General features: G+C 37.3%; 1 protein-coding gene across 3 annotated transcripts in view; it reads left to right on the top strand.

Annotated features, from left to right (window-relative positions):
* CTNNA3 (catenin alpha 3) overlaps positions 1-23,790 on the top strand; it is a 1,903,490-nt gene that overhangs the window by 73,809 nt on the left and 1,805,891 nt on the right. The window contains exon 1 of one of the 3 annotated variants that reach the window (XM_055274451.2): positions 19,527-19,646. The exons of the other annotated variants lie outside the window; for them this stretch is intronic. The gene's annotated coding sequence lies outside the window, so the exon portion shown is untranslated. Of the gene's footprint in view, positions 1-19,526; positions 19,647-23,790 lie in introns of those variants that run through there. 3 annotated transcript variants of the gene reach the window in all.

Genomic DNA, 23,790 nt, shown 5'->3' with positions numbered 1-23,790 from the left:
GGCAAGTGCCAGCTCATGTCATCACCCTCACTGAGCCCTGGGTACGTTTAACCATTGAGGGCCAGGAAGTTGACTTCCTCCTGGACACTGGCACGCCCTTCTCAGTGTTAATCTCCTGTCCCGGAGCTGTCCTCAAGGTCCATTACCATCTGAGGAATCCTGGGATGGCCTGTAACCAGGTATTTCTCCCACCTCCTCAGTTGTAATTGGGAGACTTTGCTCTTTTCACATGCCTTTCTTGTTGTGTCTGAAAGTCCCCCATCATTATTAGGGAGGGACATATTAGCCAAAGCTGGAGCTATTATCTATGACTATGGGGAACAAGTTACCCATTTGTTGTCCCCTGCTTGAGGAGGGAATCAACCCTGAAGTCTGGGCATTGGAAGGAACAAACTCAAACTGCAGCCTTAAGCCTTCCCACAGGACAAAACTTTTCTTTGTACATCACAAAGAGAGCAGGAATAGCTCTTGGGGTCCTTACTCAGACTCATGGGACAACCCCACAACCAGTGACATATCTAAGTAAGGAAATTGATATAGTAGCAAAAGGCTAGCCTCACTGTTTACAGGTAGTTGTGGCGGTGGCTGTCTTAGTGTCAGAGCCTATCAAAATAATACAAGGAAGGGATCTCACTGTCTGGACTATTCATGATGTAAATGGCATACTAGGTGCCAAAGGAAGTTTATGGCTATCAGACAACTGCCTGCTTAGATACCAGGTGCTACTCTTTGAGGGGCCAGTGCTTCAAGTGTGTATGTGTGTGGCCCTCAGCCCTGCCACTTTTCTACCAGAGGATGAGGAGCCAGTCAAGCATGGCTGCCAACAGGTTATAGTCCAGACTTATGCCACCCGAGATGATCTCTTAGAAGTCCCCTTAGCTAATCCTGACCTTAACCTATATACCGATGAAAGTTCATTTGTGGTGAATGGGATATGAAGGGCAGGTTATGCCATAGTAACAGTACTTGAAAGTAAGCCTCTTCCCCCAAGGACCAGCACCCAGTTATCAGAACTAGTGGCACTTACCCAAGCCTTAGAACTGCGAAAGGGTAGAAGAATAAATGTGTATACAGATAGCAAGTATGCTTATCTAATCCTACATGCCCATGCTGCAATATGGAAAGAAAGGGAGTTCCTAACTTTTGGGGGAACCCCCATTAAATATCACAAGGAAACCATGGAGTTATTGCACACAATGCAAAAACCCAAGGAGGTGGCAGTCTTACACTGCCAAAACCAGCAGAGAGGAAAGATGGAGAGAAAGAAAAAGAAAAAGAGAGACAAAGTCAAAGACAGAAGGAAAGAGAGAGAGGAAGAAACAGAGAGACAAAGAGAAGGAGATAGAGAGAGGGAGAGACAGAGACAAAGAAGGAGTCAAAGAGAGAGACAGACAGAGGAAGAGACAGAGAGACAGAAAGTCAAAGAAGGAAAGAGAGGAAGAGACAAAGAGGGAGTCAGAGAGAAAGAGAGAGACAGAAAAAGAAGAAATCAAAGAGGGAGAGAGAGAAGTAGTAAAGAAAAAACAGTGTACCCTATTCCTTTAAAAGCCAGGGTAAATTTAAAACCTATAATTGATAATTGAAGGTCTTCTCTGTAACCCGGGTGTAGCCCGAAAGCACTAAGGCCACTGACAACCCACAGCCTTCCCATCAAAAATTCTTAACCCAGTAGGTTTCCTAACAGGGGATCTAAATCATAATTAATTACCATACAAAGGTCCAACCAGACCAGGGAGGAACTCCCTTTAGGACAAGACATAGATGGTTCCTCCTGGGCGATTAAGAGAAAAAGACACAATGGGTGTTCACTAAGTGATAAGGAAACTCTTGTAGAAGCAGAGTTAGGAAAATTGCCTAATAATTGGTCTGCTTAAATGTGCAAGCTGTTTGCACTCAGCTAAACCTTAAAGTACTTACAGAATCAGGAAGGAGCCATCCATACCAATTCTAAGTTAATATGGACTGAATGAGGGTTTATTAATAGCAAAGAATAATTAAAATCCCAAACTTACAAGGTTTTCAACAAAAGTAAAATTTGCTAAAAGTTAACAGTGTAACATATATTATCCTACTACCACACACTCTCAAAGGATTTCTCAGACAGTTTGCAACAAATAACAAAATCTATCCTTACTCTACAGTCCCAAATAGACTCTTTGGCAGCAATGACTCTCCAAAACTGCCGAGGCCTAGACCTCCTCACTGCTGAGAAAGGAGGACTTTGCACCTTCTTAGGGGAAGAGTGTTGCTTTTACACTAACCAGTCAGGGATAGTACAAGATGCCACCCAGCATTTACAGGAAAAGGCTTCTGAAATCAGACAACGCCTTTCAAACTCTTATACCAACCTCTGGAGTTGGGCAACATGGCTTCTCCCTTTTCTAGGTCCCATGACAGCCATCTTGCTATTACTCACCTTCGGGCCCTGTATTTTTAACCTCCTTGTCAAATTTGTTTCCTCTAGAATCAAGGCCATCAAGCTACAGATGGTCTTACAAATGGAACCCCAAATGAGCTCAACTAAGAACTTCTACTGAGGACCCCTGGAGTGACCCGCTGGCCCTTTCACTGGCCTAAAGAGTTCCCCTCTGGAGGAAACTACAACTGCAGGACAGGCCTCTTCTTTGCCCCTATCCAGCAGGAAGTAGCTAGAGTGGTCATTGCCCAATTCCCAGCAGCAGTTGGGGTGTCCTCTTTAGAGGGGGGATTGAGAGGTGAAGCCAGCTGGCCTTCTGGGTTGGGTGGGGACTTGGAGAATTTTCTGTCTAACTAAAGGTTGTAAACGCACCAATCAGCACTCTGTGTCTAGCTAAAGGTTTGTAAATGCACCAATCAGCACTCTAAAAACGCACCAATCACTGCTGTGTGTCTAGCTAAAGGTGTGTAAATGCACCAATCAGCACTCTGCAAAAACACACCAATCAGCGCTCTGTGTCTAGCTAAAGGTTTGTAAATGCACCAATCAGCACTCTGTAAAAATGCACCAATCAGTGCTCTGTGTCTAGCTAAAGGTTTGTAAATGCGCCAGTCGGCACTCTGTAAAAACGGACCAGTCAGCACTCTGTAAAACGGACCAATCAGCGCTCTGTAAAATGGACCAATCAGCAGGACATGGGGGGGGCCAAATAAGGGAATAAAAGCTGGCCACCTGAGCCAGCAGCGGCAACCCGCTCGGGTCCCCTTTCACACTGTAGAAGCTTTGTTCTTTTGCTCTTCACAATAAATCTTGCTGCTGCTCACTCTTTGGGTTCGCATTACCTTTATGAGCTGTGGTACTCACCACGAGGGTCTGCGGCTTCATTCCTGAAGTCAGTGAGACCATGAACCCATTGGGAGGAACAAACGACTCCGGATGTGCCGCCTTTAAGAGCTGTAACACTCACTGTGAAGGTCTGTGGCTTCACTCCTGAAGTCAGCAAGACCACGAACCCACCGGAAGGAAGAAACTCTGGACACATCTGACCATCTGAAGGAACAAACTCTGGACATACCATCTTTAAGAGCGGTAACACTCACCATGAGTGTCCGCGGCTTCATTCTTGAAGTCAGTGAGATCAAGAATCCACCAGAAGGAACCAATTCTGGACACACTCTTACCTATATGCATGAAGGCAGAGAATTGGGATAAAGGTATACAATTAACTGGGTAATAAATGAATTACCAATTCTCAGTTGATGAGGCCTCTAGAGGTGGCATCAGTTCAAAGAGGCCCAGAGTTAGCTCATTGAGGAGCCCACAGGATAACTGAGAGGCAGGATTGCTGAAGGGCTGCATTAGGTCTACTCTAATGTTGGTTTGGAATTCATTCATTCATTCTATATGACTTGTGTGCCAGACGTAGTTCTTAGTCTGAGGATAAATACCAGTGAACCAAAAATAGACCCTGTCCTCATGATGTTTCCTTTCTATTGTGTGTGTTTTTGTGGATGGGGGTGAAGAGAGAGTAATACATAAACCAACTTCTCTGAGATTCACCGGAAGAGATCCTGGGCTCTTAGTACAGGGCTGAAGCTCATGGGTCATGTTTTCATGGCAATTTGCAGGATTAACTTGCTTTTCTGTTAGACTCTGCAGTTTCTATTTTCCCAATGTGGGATTACAAAGGAATCTTACTTTTAAGAATCAAATAGTCTGTGATAGACACTGTTGGTTTCCTATGCAATATCCATGTATTCTCCTCTGCTTGCTAATTGACAGAACCCTAATTTGGATCAAGAAAAAAAAAGCATAATGTTATGCAGATTGATCTTGTATCTTCTTCCTGCTTAAGACAGTTATATTTGGTTAAGACAGATGCATAGCAGTTCTGATAGACCTGCCTCATTCTTTCCAGCAGCTTTGTTGTGTTTTACTCTATGTATGTAGCAGGATTTATTTAGCCTATTCTGAATTGATGGACATGTTTGTAGTTTTCAGTATTTTTTGTTTGTTTGTCATGTTGCTGTGTGCAATGAATATTCCTGTTCATATATCCTGGTGTACTTTTTGAGTCTATCCTTAGAATATATTCATGGAAGTGGAACTGCTGTATCAATGGGAATGTTTATTTTAAAATTTCGTAAGTATTACATTTAATTGGAAATATTCAAGTCATTAAAGAGTATGCATAATTTATAATTTGAGAGATATTGTCATATTTCTCTTCAAGAAGTTCGTATCAGTTTATACCCCTTCAACAGTGTACACTAAGAGCTTATGTTCCCAACACTTAATCAGCACTGATGTTTCCATATCAGAAATTTTCAATTTTGGCTGTTTGGTGAAAATAATATCTTGTTTTATTTGATTTGTATTTAATTAATTATAAGTACAGGTGAACAATTTCTAAGTACTTATTAACCCATTTCCCTTCTTTTACATAAATTGCCTTTACAAATACTTGCCCAATTTTTTCTATTGAGCTTTTTTTTTTTTTTTTGAGATGGAGTCTCACTCTGTCACCCAGGCTAGAGTGCAGTGGTGCCATCTCAGCTCACTGCAAGCTCCGCCTCCTGGGTTCACACCATTCTGCTGCCTCAGCCTCCCAAGTAGCTGGGACTACAGGCGCCCACCACCACGCCGGGCTAAATTTTTTTTTTTTTTTATGAGACGGAGTTTTGCTCTTGTCACTCAGGCTGGAGTGCAATGGTGCAATCTCGGCTCACTGCAACCTCTGCCTCCCGGGTTCAAGCAATTCTCCTGCCTCAGCCTCCCAAGTAGCTGGGATTACGGGTGCCCACCACCACGCCTGGCTAATTTTTTTGTGTTTTTAGTAGAGACGGGGTTTTACTGTGTTAGCCATCATGGTCTTGATCTTGTGACCTCGTAATCCACCTGCCTCAATCTCCCAAAGTGCTGGGATTACAGGCATGAGCCACCGCTCCCCTCTGAGTTCTTTTTTTTATCCCACCATAGTAAATTAAGCAAATTAGCTTTTTGCCGTTTAATATGTTCCAGGCATTTCCCTATAATTTGTTGTTTATTTTTTGGCTTTTATTTTTGAATTATATAGAAAACAAAATATTTTTGTAGTCAAAATTTTAAACCTCTTCCTTTATAGCTTCTGGGTTTTGAGTTTTGCTTAGAAAGGGCTTTCTGCTTATTATAAATTTATTATACATACTTTAAAAATGTATTATACATAAAAATTTCCACTTAGTTATTATAAGTTTATTATACATAAACTTATATATTCATACTTTCAGAACTTTAAAATTCTTGCTACATCTGGAATTGAATTTGGGCAAAAGAGTGAGCAGGGAGTAAGCTTTATTTTTAATTTTTCTCTTAAATGTTTATTCAGTTCATCATTATAATTTATTTAAGAATCACCTTTTTTCCTGATAATTTGAAAAGCCGTACTTATCATAAGCTAAGTTTATATTGGAGTCCATTTCTCAGCTGTCTTTCCTGTTCTATTAATATTTGTTCCTATTTTTTCCAATCCCTACTTTTTAAATAACTTCATTTCATAATATGTTTTAATAACTGGAAGAAATAATCCTTCTCCATGTTCTTTTCTGTCCTTTCAGAATTTTCCTAGATGTAATCACATAATATTTATTTCTGGATGAATTTTAACATTTTATCAAGTTCTCATGTGGTCTGTGGACATTTAACAGGGAGAATTAACACTTTTGTAATGTTCAATTTACCTATACATCACTTTTTAGTTTACGTAATTCTTCTTTTACGACCCTCAGTAGAGTTTTAAAGTTGTTTTCATATCAGTATTTAAAAAATTTTGATTGGTATCATAAACGGTCTCTTTCCTTCCATCATATTTTAAAATTAGTTATTACGTGTAAGAAACTGAGCCATTGATTTGGGTCCACATTTGTATTTTTAAGAAGTGCCTCCGGTGGTTGATACACAGCTAATATTCACATGGGTTTTCGGGATCTAGATCTCTATACTGCTCTTTTGGATTTATTTCTTCAACCAGGTGTTTCCTCAGATCTGTAATGAATCAGTCCACATATCTTTTTAAAAAAGTCATTTATAAAAATTAACTTTTTTAAAATAAAAAAGTTATATATGCACATTTATTTTAGTAAAGGGTACCTTAGCCAGGGTTTTTGATTATAACTAAAGTCTACTTTAGCTGGTTTAAGCAACAAGAGTTTCATAAATGACATTAGGTAGTTCATAGATTCTCCAGGAGAGCCAGAGAAACAAAGACAATGCAGCTGGGAAGATTGGACAGTGATAACAGAAGTACTGGTTTCTACCATTTGGTGCTTTTGGGCTGGACACTGGAAGCCCCATCACAACTTTCCTAGAAGGATCTGATTCCTGAGACCTTCTAAAATCTCACCCAAGCCATGTTTGATTGGGGAAATCTGGGTTCTATTTCAATCAATCAATTTATTGCTCCATGTTATTCTGAATTATTTTAATGTTGTTTTATCTGTTAGTGAGGACTGATATTCCCTAGTGAGGCACACAAATTGTTAAAATATGAAATGCTTTTGTACTTCTCCCTTACCCTTACCGGTGATTTTCCTTCACTTGGCCTCTGCTTGAGACTCCCTGGACGTTTTCTAGACCCAGCAACTGAAAGGTAAACACTTGGCACAGGATGAAGCTTCCAAGACAGCTCCAGGCTAAGCTCTGATTGCTTGGGGCCTGAGCCATGCTGGTTGTTAAATATTGTTAATATCTCTCCTACTGTTACTCAGTTGACATCCAATTAGATTCTATATATTTTTTAAGGCTTTTCTGACCCACTAATAATAATTAAAAGTCACACCAATGAAAGAATATATGACAATTTATTTAACCAGTCCCTTATTGATGCACATTTAGGTTTTTTCCACCTTTCGTTGCTACAAACAATTCTGCAGTTCGTGATATACATCTTTGTTCGTATGTTCAGATCCCTAGAAGTGGCATTACTTTGTTTAATAATTTGTGCTTATAAAATTTTGTGGATACTGCCAGCATGCTTTTCAAAGAGATTTTACCAATATTCACTTTGACCAACAGTGTATGAGATAGCTCACATTTCTTTATCTTGGCAAAGAAAATTTCACAAAAGATTTAAAAAATGTTTGAGTGAAACCAATTTTATCTTTTAGCAATGATTTTTTTAAAAAAAGGAAGAGAAGAAAATTAAGTTAGTTTAGTATGAGTGCCTCCTAATGAACCTATACCAATGTAGCAAAAAATCATTGTTCTCTTTTCTAATTAATAATATTTTGATACTTTTCTAGAGACCAAGATATAATTTGGTTTTACTTTTTAAATTCTACCTTTCTGATATATGGGAGAACATTTGTCAATTCCCAACATTCTGTTACCACTCTCATTTTTCCATTATTATGCCAAATGCCAGCAAGAATTCTGTGATAATATGTACATGTTTTTCCGTGCTCTGTAAAATAGTGGTTCTCAACTCAGGGTACTTTTGCTTCTCAGAGGACATTTGGCAATGTCTGGAGACATTTTTGGTTGTCATAACTAGGGGGCAGGTTCTTTTGGCATCTAGTGGGGAGAAGCCAGGGATGCTGCTAAACATTTTACAACACACAGGAAAGCCCCCAACCATAAAGAGTTATCCAGCCTCAAATGTCAATAGTACATCTCATTGAAGATGAGAAACCCTGCTTTAATGGAATATACCCAGAAATGGTCATTTATCTAAATTGTTAAGCATCCTCTTGCTATCTTTTCTCCTTTCTTGTTTATCAATTTCCTCTCAAGATTGTTGGTACTATCTTTTCATTTTAAAGACCATTCTCCTTGGGAGACAAGATGAAAGCAAAGTAAAAATATTGTCATTTTGCCTTCTCTCTATTACTTGTTAATACGAAATCTGTCTGAGGGAGGAGGAGACTTGTACCTTTTTTATCCTTCCATCATCAAACACAACCTTAAAAATTTTTATGTTGTTTAAGTCTTCGCTCATCCTAGGTTTACACCACTTTTCTAATAGACTGATAGTACAGTGATGTGTTCATCCTAACCTTTACCTTCTTCCTTCTTCTTTTGTGTGTTCTTTAAACATCTCAGCTCTTTAGAAAGCTCCTTGTATACCATCTGTGTGATGTAGTAATGGCTTAAGTTTTTTGACCTATTTTTCATTTAAAGTCTGTGGCTCTGGGACATTCTTCTATTTTCTCTCAACTGCTAAGCAATCTAAGATACTTGTCTTACTTTGCTTTGTGTTTTCTTTCTTCGCTGTAATGAACTCTAAGGTGATATGTTCAATTTTCCCCAAGGTTCCTGTCACTTTCACTTCCCTAATGTATCATTCTTTGTTGGTAATAATTAAATCCAGGGTAGCAGTTCCATTCTTTGCTTCTTTTGCCCTCTGAATGATGAAGCTGCTGGTAGAGAGGCAGGAGATAAAGGAGAGGAATGATTCAGATTTTAATTACTTTATTGTCTTTTGCTTTTGCCAAATTCTTGGATGTTTACATCTTTGCCAGGTCTCTTTTTATCTTGACCTGTCACTTCAGTCAACTTTCTTTTCTTTTTAGCCTTTCCATCACTTCTTTCCTAGAATTTACATTTTTGGGTATTTCACTGAGAACACAGAAGAGATGTATTCTAAATTTTCTTTTGTCTTGGAGATAATTTTCCCTTACATCTTTAAGAAAGTGTCTTCCTCTTTTATGTTACACGATTTTTAAATTTTTTTCTATAATTTTTGAAATACATAAGATTTATATTTAGTCCTGGTGTTTGTCATAAATGAGGTGTGTGTAGCCTTTGAGTTCCATCACTATTAGTTTTGATTCTACAGAATTATTCTCTCAAATCTTAAAGTGAAGGGCAAGTATCTTGTTAAGTTTCTGGGCTACGTGAGGTACATTTGCATTGGGGCAACTCTTCTCCTATTCCTATTATTTGTTCCTCTACTTGGAGGTGAATTTAACCCTAGATAATTTGAAGCAATTCGATTCACCTTTCTAAAACAGACACATAAAACCTAATCTCCAGAGCACCCTTCTGTCTGTGTTTTTCTTGTGTCTGCCTTCTCTGTTGGGGCTTTCTCATACCAGAGTACAATATGTCATTCTTTCCTTGTCCCCTCTCATCCTGTGCTGCATTTCTGCGACTCAAAATCTTCTGGCTGAGTGTAGTTAGAAATGTATTGCTAGGAGGTGGCTAGGAAACACCCTTGGCTACCTGAAAAGCAGCTTCTTTGAAGTAAGGGGGTGCAAGCTGACTTTTTGATTGGTTGTGCAAGCCCCAAGTCTTTGATAGGATGTGAGGATACATGGGTGGGATGTGAGGGTGTTGCAAATTTAGACACAAGTGAGTTTCAGTTCCCTTTTTCCTTGCTTATAATTCATGAAGTAGATAAGGTAAAGTGAGGACTGATTTAGTAAATAAAAATACAGGACACACTCTTGATTTAAATTCCAAGGAAGATAAGGTAAAGTGAGGCCAGATTTAGTAAATAAAAATACAGGACACACTCTTGATTTAAATTCCAAGGAAACAACACATATGTGTGTGTGTGCATGCGTGTGTGTGTAAGTATGTCCCAAATATTGCATAGGACATACTTATGCCAAAAAATTATTCTTTGTTTATCTGAAATTCAAAGTGGGCATTTCGTATTTTATCTGTGAACCTTAAGGTAAGGGAAAATTTCCTCCAGTATTTGGAAAACATTAATGAGATCCTTATCCTTTTGTGTCTCAGATACTAGTGTAAAAGGGTCTTTTTCTAACTTGACAAAGCTTGCCCTTTCTTTTTTTTTTTTTTTTTTTTTTTGAGACAGAATCTCGCTCTCTTGCCCAGGCCGGAGTGCAGTGGCACTATCTCGGCTCACTGCAAGCTCTGCCTCCCAGGTTCACGCCATTTTCCTGCCTCAGCCTCCCGAGTAGCTGGGACTACACGCGCCCGCCACTGCGCCCGGCCAATTTTTTTTTTGTATTGTTTTTAGTAGAGACGGGGTTTCACCGTGTTAGCCAGGATGGTCTCGAACTCCTGACCTTGTGATCCACCCCCCTCGGCCTCCCAAAGTGCTGGGATTACAGGCGTGAGCCACCGCGCCCGGCCAAAGCTTGCCCTTTCTAGTCTTGTTTCAGCTGCAGGGCTGGTCAACACTGGGGAGACTGGAGGAAATTTGTAGAATCTGTGAGTCTTCAAACAGGAGAAGACTGGAGACCTGGACTCTTTGCTTTTACAACGTATCTGTTGTTAGGAAGAGTTCTTCTGACCCCTGCATCAAATTAGTACTGATTAAAATTTGCTAGTGAGAAAGAACACCAAAGACCCTTAAACTAGAACCCCCCCTTGTGGCCTATGTTACCCTAGAAGGGTTTGTTTCTGGCAAATGTGTAACTGACTGGAAGGCCCTCCTGACTCAGCCACTAGGCTTGGTAAATTAAAACGTCGAAGGCATGGGTTCTGTGCCATACATATGCAGGAATAGTATGCTTGTCTTAAATCATTGTGGCCTCTCACTGGATCCACAGCAGCAACAGCAAGAGTGCAGCAGGAGAAAGGGTCTCACTGGACTATAGGGAGTCAGCTTCCATCAGTAAACTGTGTGCCAGGAACAGAACACCAGCATCCTTCAACAGAGCCCACTTGTATTCTAATCCACTTCTCTGCCTTTCTTTCTCTGTGGCATGTGAATGAAGACGCCCCCAGAGTTTTTGAACAATTTGAGAGACAAGAGAGATACTGGATTCCCTGCCAGTCTGGCAATTGGGAAGTGGTTTTAGCTTGAAAAATTAATAGGAATGACCTCATTTTTACCCAAAACTATTGAAGTGGACCCTGCTATTACCACATATACACATATATTTTACAAATATGACATCAGAACATATATCATTTTATAGTTGTTCAGTTCTGTGAAAGTTTCTTTTTTCCTTTTCCAATGGCATGACCTCAGAAGATTGTGTATATTTTTCTGTGTTCTTGTGCTTTGCATTTTTGAATATACCTGTACTGCTTAGACTAATAAAGATCTGTTTATAAAAGACAGTCAAGTTTTGTGATTTCTTATAATTCCTCAGTCTTTCTCTTCTTTGCCAGCCTGTATCATTAATATATTTTAAAGACCAAGCTCAAAAATTCACCTGAAATAAGTAGTCATGCTTGGGTAAATATTTTTAATTTTGATTACATAACTTGGGTGCTTTGGCCTTTAGTTTATAAGATATAATCTTACATTTAGGCATATGCTAATTTAAAATACATTGGTTATTGATCCCTATGATTGCATTCTAGAGGAAAATATAGAATATATTTATGATCTTAGGATAGGACATAATTTCCTAAATAAGACCCCCAAAACATAGCCATGAAGTAAAAAACCGAAATTATTACATTAACTCAAAAATTAATTAATTAAAAGACTGAAAAAACAATAAAAAGAAACAAAAACTACCAGTTGACAGGGTATGTTTACATTCATCCATACAAAGTGGATTGCATTGTTGTTTCCCAATCCTCTTGCTCCCTGTATCCAGGCCCTTTGCCATGTGACTTTGCAATTCCTCCTGCTAGAGGCAGAGTGTATTTCCCTGCTCCATTAATGTTAGACTTGGCCATATGACTTGCTTTGCCTATTGGAATGTGGGCAGAAAAGTTAGACTTGGCCATATAACTTGCTTTGCCCATTAGTATGTGGGCAGAAAAGGCAGAGTGCCAACTTTGAGCCTTCACCTTAAGAGGTACTCAATGTTTCCATTTGCCCATCTTGTGTTTCTGTTCATGAGAAGAATATGCTCCAAGTGGCCTACTTGTCCAAGGAGGATGAGAAAAATGTGGAGCAGATCTGGATCCCAAAACTATAGCTTGGGGAAAGCTAAGCCAGGTCTATTCTGAATTAGCCAATCTTTAGCCAACCTGAAAATCCACAAGAAATAATAAATGTTTTCTTAGGCCACTGAGTGCTAAACCTCAGTTATGGTTTTTTTTATATGGTGTTATTGTCAAAATAGTTGACTCATACATCATTTAACAAAAGTCATTTATCATAAGATTTTATTAAAAACTCCAAAAAATTAATAAGGAAAAGATAAAGAATCAAAAAACGAACAATCCAATAGGGTCAATGATATGTGAAAAGGTAATTCATAGAAAAGAAAACTAGAATGACCCATAAATAAGTCAAAAGAAACTTAGTTTTCTTCACTAGTTACTGGGTAAAGACACATTAAAACAACAATGGGATACTTTATCATACTCATTAAATTGGTAAATATTAATGTATGGCAATAACCTAGAATGTGTAAGGATACGAAGAAAATGGAACTTTCATATACAGATGGTAGAATGTTCAGGGAAGGTATCCTAGACAAAGAGGGACATATGAAGCAGGGAGAGGATATTTTCAAGGAATATTACTGACAAAAGATTATATTTACAATATATAGGGAATTCTTGAAAGCAGTAAGGAAATGAACAGGCAACCTAGGAGAAAAACAGGTGAAGAATACAAGTAAGCAATTCATAGAAAGGATATTTGAATGCCTGACTAATCAACTAAAAAGAGATTAGCATTTACACTGGTAATCAGAAGTGCAAATCAAAACAATAGTGATGTGATATCTCCTTTGCATGTCCCATGTTGGTGGGAGTTAAAATGTCATGTAATATCTTGTGTTGGTGAGGAGGTGGGGACATGTGAACCTACATTCTCTGCTGGTAGTATTTTTTGGAGACCAATTTGACAATATTTATTGAAATTGAACACTCACATTCTGACCCAGAAATTCTACTTCTGAATTGTATTAGTTTGCTAGGACTGCCAGAGTAAAATACCACAGACTGGGATCTTTAAGCAAGAGAAATTTATTTTTTCACAATTCTGGAGGCTATAAGTCCAAGATCAAGGTGTTGGCAGGTTCGGTTTCTTCTGAGGCCTCTTTCCTTGGCTTGCAGATGACCACCTTTCTCACATGATCGCCCCTCTATGTGCGCATTCCTGATGTCTTTTCTTCTCTATGTCCTAATTTCCTCTTCTTAGAAGGACACCAGTATGATCTAATTAGGGCCCATCTTAACAGCCTCATTTTAACCTAATCACCTCTTTAACAGACCTATCTCCAAATACAGTCATGTTGTGAGTGAGGTACTAGGGGTTAGGACTTCAACACAGGAATTTTGAGGAGATACAATTTAGCCCATAACAGAATGTATACACCAGAAGGACTCTTGCATAGGCACACAAAGAAACATGTATGAGAATGTTTATTACAGCATTGTCTCCTATAGCAAAGAGTTGGCTATTACCGAAATGTACTTGATTAGTGATATGGACACAAAATTTATTTATAAATGCATGTGATAGAATGCTACACAATGGAAAACAAAGGAACAAACTAAATCTATTATATTAGTTAGGAACTCATTTTTATCACATAACAAGAAGTCTAGAGGTAAGAAGTTAATAACGGATGTCATCAAGGGCAGAAGCTCTTTCTATAGTTCTGCTCTGTCATCCTTCCTCTTCAGCTTTGCAGTAAGATTGTTTTATTTCCAGGCACCTTACCACAGTCAGGTTAAGGAAGGCGTGGCAAGGATGCTGATGTCCTTTTGATAGGGAAAGCAAAAGCTTTACCGTCTCATTGGCCAGAATTCTTTCACATGCCATTCTGAGTTGCAAAGAAGGCTGGGAAATCAAATGTCCTGCTTCCATAGCAGAGAAAGATAAGGGAGAACAAGGTTGGGACTATGTGCTGAGTGAGCAAACATGCAGTGTTTACCACATCTTTATAGTCCAACATAGATAGACCAAAACAAAACAAAACAAAACAAAACAAAACACCAGAAACAACCACACAACGAAACAGAGAGAGAGAGAGAGAAGTAGAAACAGATGGGAAATACAATATTATTTGTGTAAATTTAAACATCCATACACATAAAGTTATATATTCTTATAGACATATATAGCATATGTAAAAAAAGTTATGGAAGTTTAATTGGAAATGTACCCATTAACTACCATAAGAAGCAGAGAGGGGAATGGAACTGAGAACAGGGAATATAGACTATGAAAACAAAAAATAAAACAGGCTTTTCATAGACTAGTCCACCAGTGAGGACCATGATTGATTGTGTCAGTCTAATTCTGTGCACCCAAGACCCAGGGGGAAAAAAGTGGATTGGCTTGGGATGTGTGTGTATGGGTTACTCAGACTGTTTGATTTGGCAGGGTTATCATTTGAAGTAAAAGAAGTGTGATTCATTGGCTCTATGACTGAATTTAATTATTTTAGCTTTCTCTGTGATAAGCTTCATTCTTCTGAATACAATTGATGATCTAATAGGAATGATGTTATAGTTTTAATTTAGTGACTACAGCAGTTATATTTTGGAAAATTTAGGGATATTACAAGTTTTGCAAAATTGATTTTATTTATTTTTGTACATATATTTCTTTTGTTCTATTATGCAAAATCAGTAGACTAGACTTAGAGAGTCAATGAAAGACATGAGTAAAATAGACATGGTTGCTTAGTAGTGAAATCCATCACTCTCTAGTTTTCTGTTATTATCTTTGGAAACAGAGTGTGGGAGAAAAGGATTTCCTTCCTCTCTTTCTAATATAGCCTCAGTGACTGAGTGGCTCTCTGGTCTGGAATGAAGCAGGTTGGCACAACTCCATAAGTCTTATGTGGGAACAAGACACAGAGGTTTCTATTTTTTCTTATTGTCATTTGTTTGTGTTTAGTTAGGTATTCTGTCTTTAACCATTCTATACCCACTCTTCCAAAAAATACTCAGTTTATTAATATGTGTTAGTGTCCCTTTAATTCTCTCTATTAAGCATGTTGCAACTTTGGAAGAAGCTCTAAACGTATTTCCATTTTAGTACCATGTTTTCTTGCTATCCAATTATAAATTATTATCATGGATGGAGTAGAAGACTTCCATTGGTGACATGGATTCCATTTGCTAAATAAAGCTGTGTGGACATAATCATTCTTTATCCATTTAAAAATCAGAGGGGCAATCTATTTGATGTGTTTCACAGCAGCCCTCTAAAATTCAATGGCATTTTGGTTTTGAAAAGCAGAATTTCACAAAGAGAAAAGTATCTTTCCACAAAATAACAATAATTGATAAATGAATTATTTGGCATGGTAATTAGCATTCCATTATATTCTATATGTAATTTTATAAGTAATTACTCTTCATAGAACTTTTATAGGTCTCATTTCACATCAGGGAAACAGGGTAAATTGGGGTCATTGTGGATGAGGCCAAAGAGGGTAAAGTGAGTTTGAATTTGAACCCAGTTTGTTTTGCATTTCTTACTATTCTTATTATGACATTTCTTCTCATCATATTCTTCACTGTACTTGTTTTGTAATGTGGCTGCCTTATTCCTTCTATAATTAATCTTGGGAGAGCTCATCTACTCTTATAGATTAGAGTGTAACATGGATGGACAGGTTACTGTATCTGTATATCTAGCCATAATTTTTCTCCAAAGTTCATGGATTCTGCATTTCCAGTTGCTCATGGGACATAACTATTTGCATATGCCACTGCACCTCAAACTTAGCATACCTAACCTACGTCAGAGTCCAAGCTTGCACTATACCTGTCAATTGGTGGGAATATTACCTGCTAAGAGCCCACTTCAGTAATTTAGGGGAGTAACAAGTTATTTTGAAGATAAATGAAATACAGTAGGCACTTTGGGAGGCCGAGGCGGGCAGATCACAAGGTCAGGAGTTCGAGACTAGCCTGGCCAACATAGTGAAACTCTGTCTCTACTAAAAATACAAAAAATTAGCTGGGCGTGGTGGTGAGTGCCTGTAATCCCAGCTACTTGGGAGGCTGAGGTAGGAGAATCACTTGAACCCGGGAGGCAGAGGTTGCAGTAAGCCGAGATCACACCATTGCACTCCAGCCCGGGCGACAGTGTGAGACTCCGTCTCAAAAAAAAAAAAGAAACACAGTAGGCCCCTTATCTGTGGTTGCATTTTCTGTGGTTTTAGATACTCAAGGTCAGCCCTGGTCTGAAAATATGAAATGGAGATTCCAGAAATAACCAATCCACAAGATTTAAATGTGTGCCATTCTGAGTAGCACAATGAGATCTTGTGCCATCCTGTTATGTCTCAATCAGGACGCGAATCATCTTTTTGTCCAGCATATCCTGCTGTATATGCTGCCTGCCCATTAGTCACTCCTAGAGGCCACCTAGATTTTCAAATGGACTGTCATAGTCTAGCCCCAAAGCGCAAGAGTTCTGATGCAAGCAAATTGTTATAATTGCTCTATTTTATAATTATTATTGTTAATTTCTTGCCTAATTTATAAATTAAACTTTATCATAGTTTGCAGGTATAGGAAAAACATATATAGGGTTCAGAGCTATCTGTGGTTTCAGGAATTCACTAAGGGTCTTGGAACACATACCTTGTCTGTAAGGGGGACTACTGCCTATATAAAATATATTGAAAATTCAGATACAGCATATAGTGTATGGAGGCATTTTTGCTAAAAGTAAAAACGAGTATTTTAAGTAAGTAGTATCTATTCACTGCTTATTCAATCTCTCCCTCCCCCTAAGCATTATCCTTAATTTTTTTTTAAATCTACAAATAGAATTGAGGCTAATAAGGCCTTTAGATGTAGGTTCTTAAGGCACCTGGGAAAACCAAAGATCATTGAGTGAGACATAGTTCAGGAGAGCCTGTGTCAGGTACCAAACTCAGAGCTGAAAAGTAAAGTAGAATTAAGTGGGTAACTAGAAACAACAACAACAACAAAATTATTTATATACATATTCCAAAATGTGTGGATGATTGGCAAAAAGGATAAGCAAATGACTGACAAAACTGACTTTTCAGTTTTCTTCTGAATAGCGACTTATCCTATAATTTGAGAAAAAAGCCCGGGTATCTATTTTATATATAGCGAATGTATCTGTTTAGAAAATTGAAGATGTAAAATTTCATAAAAGAATATAATTAAGAGGTATCCTATTTTATTTCCAAATGTAAAATATGGTATTTACCTGGCTATTGTTAGTTATTACATGAGGAAAGAAACTGCCACATTTGAGTATGAGAGATGATCTTATAGAGCAGTTTCTTTCAATGAAGAACTCAATGCTTGTTTTTATTAATAGAAATAGAATTCCTCTTTAAAGGAAAATAAGCTATAATTTTTTATTCTGAATGACAATTGAGGAAGAGAATTAACATTTATTTTTTCTTTGGAAAACTTAGTACTTTAGCATAGAGGATGTGCCATTAGTGGCAAATCTGAGAGCATGGAAAAAGAGATTGCTCTTTGAACTTGCCTTTTCACTTTTGCCATAGTTAACTTAGTTAACTCGATGTTTGTGATATAATTGCGTCAAAGAAACAGAAAATTTTTTATCTTCAGCCAAGAAAAATTTGTGGAAGTTAATGATTTTAGCTAATTAGATAGTAAAATTTTTATTTTTAGAATAAATCAGGCAAATTGCTGTCCATGTCTTTCCGCACTGAGTGTTAAATTGTGAAATAAAGAACCTATAAATTGTAAGGGAACTTTGTTAGTCATAATACTGCATGTTTATGAGAAATATAATAATGCTGTAATAACAGGAAATATATCTTTAAAAATTAGCCTGTGGCTTCTAATATATAATGAAAATTTAGCAAATATTAAACAGAGAGCTAAAGAGGTTACAAATGTCATATAATTTTGAAGAGAGATTTTATCCTATAGTTTAGTTCTGTTTTCTTCAGGATTTGTTTTGGATTTTCTAATGGAGCTTAGAATCTTTATGTAAGATTGTTGTTTGTTTGTTTGTCCCAGAAAAATTTAGGATTGTGGGAAGTCTTTCTGATGGTTGAACCCAATTCTGCTACTTCTTGGTAATTCTGCCACTTCTTAGTCTTCTAGTGCTTTTTTTCAGAGGGTAAAGCTGTTGGAGCAGATAGAGGAGGAAATAATGGTAGTGTGATACAGATGAGAAGCATTAATCTGGGCTCTAAAAGTCAAATTTATATGGGCAAAATAAAATGGGATATTTCTAAGCACATTTACTAAGGAAAGTCGAGATGATGTGTCCCAGTTCCTAGCTGAAGTATAAAAATACATGTCACTGGGTGCAATATGCGGGCTTTCAGAATCTAATAATACCCTCTGCTGGCTAAATGAGGAATTGTGTTTAAAAATGAGTGACTTGGCTTTTTTGTTTGTTTGTTTTTAAAATATGGATGATTGCTGTATTATAAAAGGATTGAGCAGTGCAGAGTATTGTGAAATAATATAGGAAAAAATTGTAAATGTGAAGAATGAAGCCAATATGTTACTTAAATGTTTTCTAAAGTGAAATTAATGTAGAAATACCTATAACTGGAATTTCCTAATCTTTTGGTCTATATTTTAATCATGAAGTAGGTCATAGGGAAGGAATGCAGTAGGGGGAAAAATACATGAATCTCTGGCCCCTATCCTCAATAACAATTCAGATTAATTCAAGATATTTAAATTACATTCATCAGTTATTCCTAAATTACTGTTGTTAAGAGCTATTGACAAATATCTGAAGGTGAGATAAGAACTGCTTTTCTCACCTCACCATTGGGCACTACCTGGGTGATGGGATCAATTATACCCTAAACATCAGCATCATGTAGTATACCCATATAACAAACCTGTACAAGTACTCCCTGAATCCAAAATAAAAGTTGATATTATAAGGAAAAGAAAGAATGGCTTTTCTGTGGATAGCCTGATTTAATTTCTGTTAAAAATAACAGGCATATTCTTAAGTAACCTGAAAGCTTGATCGCTTCAGGGAAGTATATAACATGCCTGTTTTACATTTTTTCTTTCTACTTTTACAAATTCTCAAAAATTCTACTTTGGGATTTACAGTGTTTTGGGTACATAATGACCATGCAAGTTGTATTTAGAAGTTGATAGTGGATAATGTATTATTATTTCATTGTAAATCTGAAAAATAGAATTTCAGGTCCGATTCTGCTGTTTGATGTTACCCTTCACTGGCATGTTGCTTTAAGAGCACCCATCCCCCCTTATTACTTGGGCCACTGTGTCCTGTCAGTCATCCTGAAATACACTAGGGTGCTTGTCAGGCTGTTTGCTTACAGATGCATCATAAGCCAAATTGTGAGCCATGATAGTGGCACTGAATTTCTAAATACAAGAAATTGCTTAGACAGTTGGTTTAGTATCTGTATATGGGCAATACTCTGTCCTGCAGTAGGTGAGTGGAGTGTCAAACTTTTAAAAATCAAACTTTGCTATAAGGCAAATCCTAGTAATTATAGATTATCTGTTGCTCGGTTAGATAACTTTGGGGGAAATGAAAGGACATTATTTCTATAAAATGGGATGAATAGAAACTATTATGTTGTGCAATTTTTACTTTTATAACTAATTTTCGTTTTAGTAACACTAAACTCTAGACTATCTTATGAAAGCTCCAATTTTAAATGTCTACTTTTCCGAGTATATTAGCAGGCATTTCAGATTTAGATAAAAATGTGGTTCTCTTACACATTTTTTTTCTTTCACAACTCAGGCAGATTCAACTGAGCAGAGGCTCGAGTCTGCTGTTTATTAGTGGTTTTAAAAATAGCACTAAAACAAATTATCATGTGACAATGCCCAAGCTATAGTAGTCTTACATCAGCTCATTTAAAAACTCCTACTCTGTAACTATTACTATAATGATTGAGTAACTGTATGCAAGGCACTAGAAACTTTACATACTTTAGACACAAAAATTGTACAGTGAGTAGGTTATTTGTGCAAACAATTTAATTGCTGTTATGGGCTTTTAAACTTAAATTGTGCATGGATGTTTTCCCTGTAGTTTTTGTGTGCAGACTTAAATATTTTTAAACAGAGAATTGATAAAGCAAAAAAGGAGAAACTCATGATTTTTGATACTTGTGTATTCAATACGGTAGAGCATAGCTAAGAAGCAGCAAGAAGTTAAAGTTGTAAGGGTTTATCTAAGGTAAATGAGAAAAGATTGCTTTTTCAGATACCTAGAATGACTCTTTATTTATTCCTTGCCTTGTTCTAGAAAGGATTTAGGGTGACTTATAAGGCTACATGAAATTCAGTATAGGATAAATTAAATGTGGAGTGAAAGAAGAAAGAAAACAAGTGTGGGATATAAAACAGAGCCAGGAGTAAGAAAAAAAAACAATAAAATAAAGGCAGCAATTCTCAACGATAACTCTGGTGTATTATGGATAGATGAGAGAGAAAATATAGGGTTTCAGAAATCTTATGGTGGAGTTTCATGCAAACCAGTTGCCTCCTCTTACCTTGGTGGCAGTCTGGAATGAGGAGAGTATATTAGATTGTGAATATTAAATACGCTTTAAATGTCACTTGTGTTTTGGTGAAAAATAGTGAAGAACTGCTGCCCTTTTAACCCACACACTAACTTATGTGAAAGTAAATGTGGCCCCAAGTGTTCAGAAAAAAACTTGGTTAGTTCAGAAGAGAGATTAAAGAAGCTTCGTTTTTTGGAAACACCAGAGTGATCTAAATAAGATAAAATATCTACATATTAGAACAGACATGATCAAGACAATGTTTAAAATAAAATATATTTAGCAATTTTGTATAAATGTATGAATACTAGTCCTAGTATTTTAAAAAATAAATTGTTGTAGATGGGATTAGCTACTTTCCTTCTTTTCACACTTTTAATCCAGCAGTAAATTTAACTTGAATTTCAACTTCAGTAAAGTCAAAATTAACTGGATTGATCTAACTGGTAAAAACAGTTGTCGGGTAGAAAGAAGGAAACCAGAGACAGGACTTTATAATGTATTTTCATCTTCAAATACTCGCAAGACACCTACTATGTTGAAGACTCTGGACTCTGGGCCTTGTACTCACTAAACTGGGCTTGTCTACGTGAACTAGCTTAGAAACTCGCTGCTGTCACACAGCAGAATTGAAAAAAGACAAGAGGGTAGTAGTTAAAATTTGCTAAGGATTTTCAGTGTTGTCTTCTGATATTAACATGATGAGCCAGGGACAGTCATTTGGCTCTTTTTTATTCATTGTTAAAAGTAAGGTCAATAAGAAATGATTCACCAGGGCTGTGGTTGTGAAGAAGACCGAGACCCGCGATGGGAAGCTGGTGTCCGAGTCCTCTGACTTCCTGCCCAAGTCAACAGCTGCGGCAGCCACTCCCAGCCTGCCCCTCCTGCGGCTACCCCAGATCCTAGGAGGGAGGCCGTTGTGCAGAGGAGCACAGGGAACAGGAGACCCACCTGAGGCTCAGCCCTAGCCCCTCAGCCCACCCGCGGGAGAGTTTACTGCCTGGGGACCGCCCTTGCCCATGCCTCCAGCTACAAAACAATTCAATTGCTTTTTTTTTTTTTTGGTCCAAAATAAAACCTCAGCTAGCTTTAACACACACACATACAAAAAAGAAAAATAAAAAGAATTTTTTTTTTAAAGCAGTACAAAAACAAATACTGACAGCTCTTGTTTTTGTAGTTTTGTATCGTAAACACATAGATAAGTTGACTTAGAATTCTTGCCAGAAAAATTATAAATCAAATATATAACACATAACTGATCAGATGCACAGGATGACATTGAGAATAACCTGAACACACAGGTGTGAAGCCTGGGAATGAATACTATTAAGAAGTTAGGTAGGTTTTAGGCACCAAATACTGTAAATTGACAGATGTACAAGAAGGGCCAAGACACTTAGAAAAAGCGAATCAACTTTTGAAAGTATTAGTTCAGAGAACTTAACAAAGAGCTCATGGAGCCAAAGGTTATCAGTGGCAACTTGTAATTATATAGTGGGTGAAATAATGTAGAAATATTTCTGTGCCACTGGGATAAGAGATAAACACAAAAGATATTTTTAAAAGTCAAATTTATCGAGAAATAATTTATATATACCATATTAAATTCACTCCTTTAAAGTTTACAGTTTGATGAGTTCTGACAATCATACACAGTTATAGAACCATTACTGCCACAATCAAATAGAATATCCCCAACATGCTAAAAAGTTTCTTTGTGCCCTTCTGCAGTCAATTGGTTACATCAACTGTTGGCATCTGGCAACTACCAATCTGTTTTCTGTCCCTGTATTTTTGTCCTTTCAAAAATGTTATATAAATGGAATCATATAGTGTGTACTTATTTATGTCTGATTGTCACTCAGCAAAATGCTTTTGATATCCGTTCATGTCATTACCTGTATACTTGTTTCATTCTTTCTTCTTGCATAACATGTGATGGTATGCTTGTGCCACAGATTGTTTATCCATTCACTTGTAGATGAAAATTTGAGTTGTTTCTAGTTTCTGACTACAGTAGCCCCCTCTTATCCATGGTTTCACTTTTAGCAGTTTCAGTTACCCATGGTTCAAAAATATTACACAAAATAAGATATTTTTCGAGAGAGAATGAGTGAGCACATTCACATAACTTTTATTGCAATATATTGCTAAAATGGTTCTATTTTATTATGTTATTGTTGTTAATCTCTTACTGTGCCTAATTTATAAACTTTATTATATGTATGTTGAATAGGAAAAAGCATACTATATACAGGGTTTGGTACTATCGCAGGTTTAAAGCATCCACTGGGGGTCTTGCAACATATCCCCCAAGGATTAGGGGAGATGACTGTCTTATGAATAAGGCCACCATGAATGTTTGCATACAGGTATCTATGTGGACATAAGTGTTTATTTCTCTTGGCTAAATACCTAAGGAGTGGAATTGCTGAGTTATAGAGTGGGTATATGTTTAACTTTATAAGAAACTTCCAAGCTTTTTTCTAAAGTTGCTGTACCAGTTTACATTTTCACTAGCAATGTGTGAGATTTCCAGTTGTTTCTCATCTTTGCTAGCTCCAGTATTTATAATCTTTCAAATTTTAGCCATTCTAGCATGTGTGGAGGAGTACATATTTTGGCTTTAGTTTGCATTTCTCTAGTGACTAATGATGTTGAACATTTTTCATGTGCTTATTTGCCATCTATATATTTTCTTTGGTAAGATGTATTTTCCTTTTTTTTTTTTGCCCATTTAAAGATTTGAGTTGTTTTTCATTTAATTATTGAGTTCTAAGGGTTCTTTTTATTTCCTGGATACAAGACCTTTGTAATATGTAGATTTTCAAAATACTTTGTCCCCGTCTGTGGTTTGTGTTTTCATGAAGTTTGAATTTTCATGAAGTCCAGTTTATTAACTTTCTCCTTTATGGATCATGCTTTTGGTGTTGCATCTAAGAAAACTTTGCCAGGCCGGGCACGGTGGCTCACGCTTGTAATCCCAGCACTTTGAGAGGCAGAGGCGGGTGGATCACGAGGTCAGGAGATTGAGACCACGGTGAAACCCCGTCT

The sequence above is a fragment of the Symphalangus syndactylus genome, chromosome 4, assembly GCF_028878055.3.
Source record: "Symphalangus syndactylus isolate Jambi chromosome 4, NHGRI_mSymSyn1-v2.1_pri, whole genome shotgun sequence".
Taxonomy (NCBI): Eukaryota; Metazoa; Chordata; class Mammalia; order Primates; family Hylobatidae; genus Symphalangus; species Symphalangus syndactylus.
Note: the sequence above shows the minus strand (reverse complement) of the source record. Positions and strands in the feature narration are given on the sequence as shown.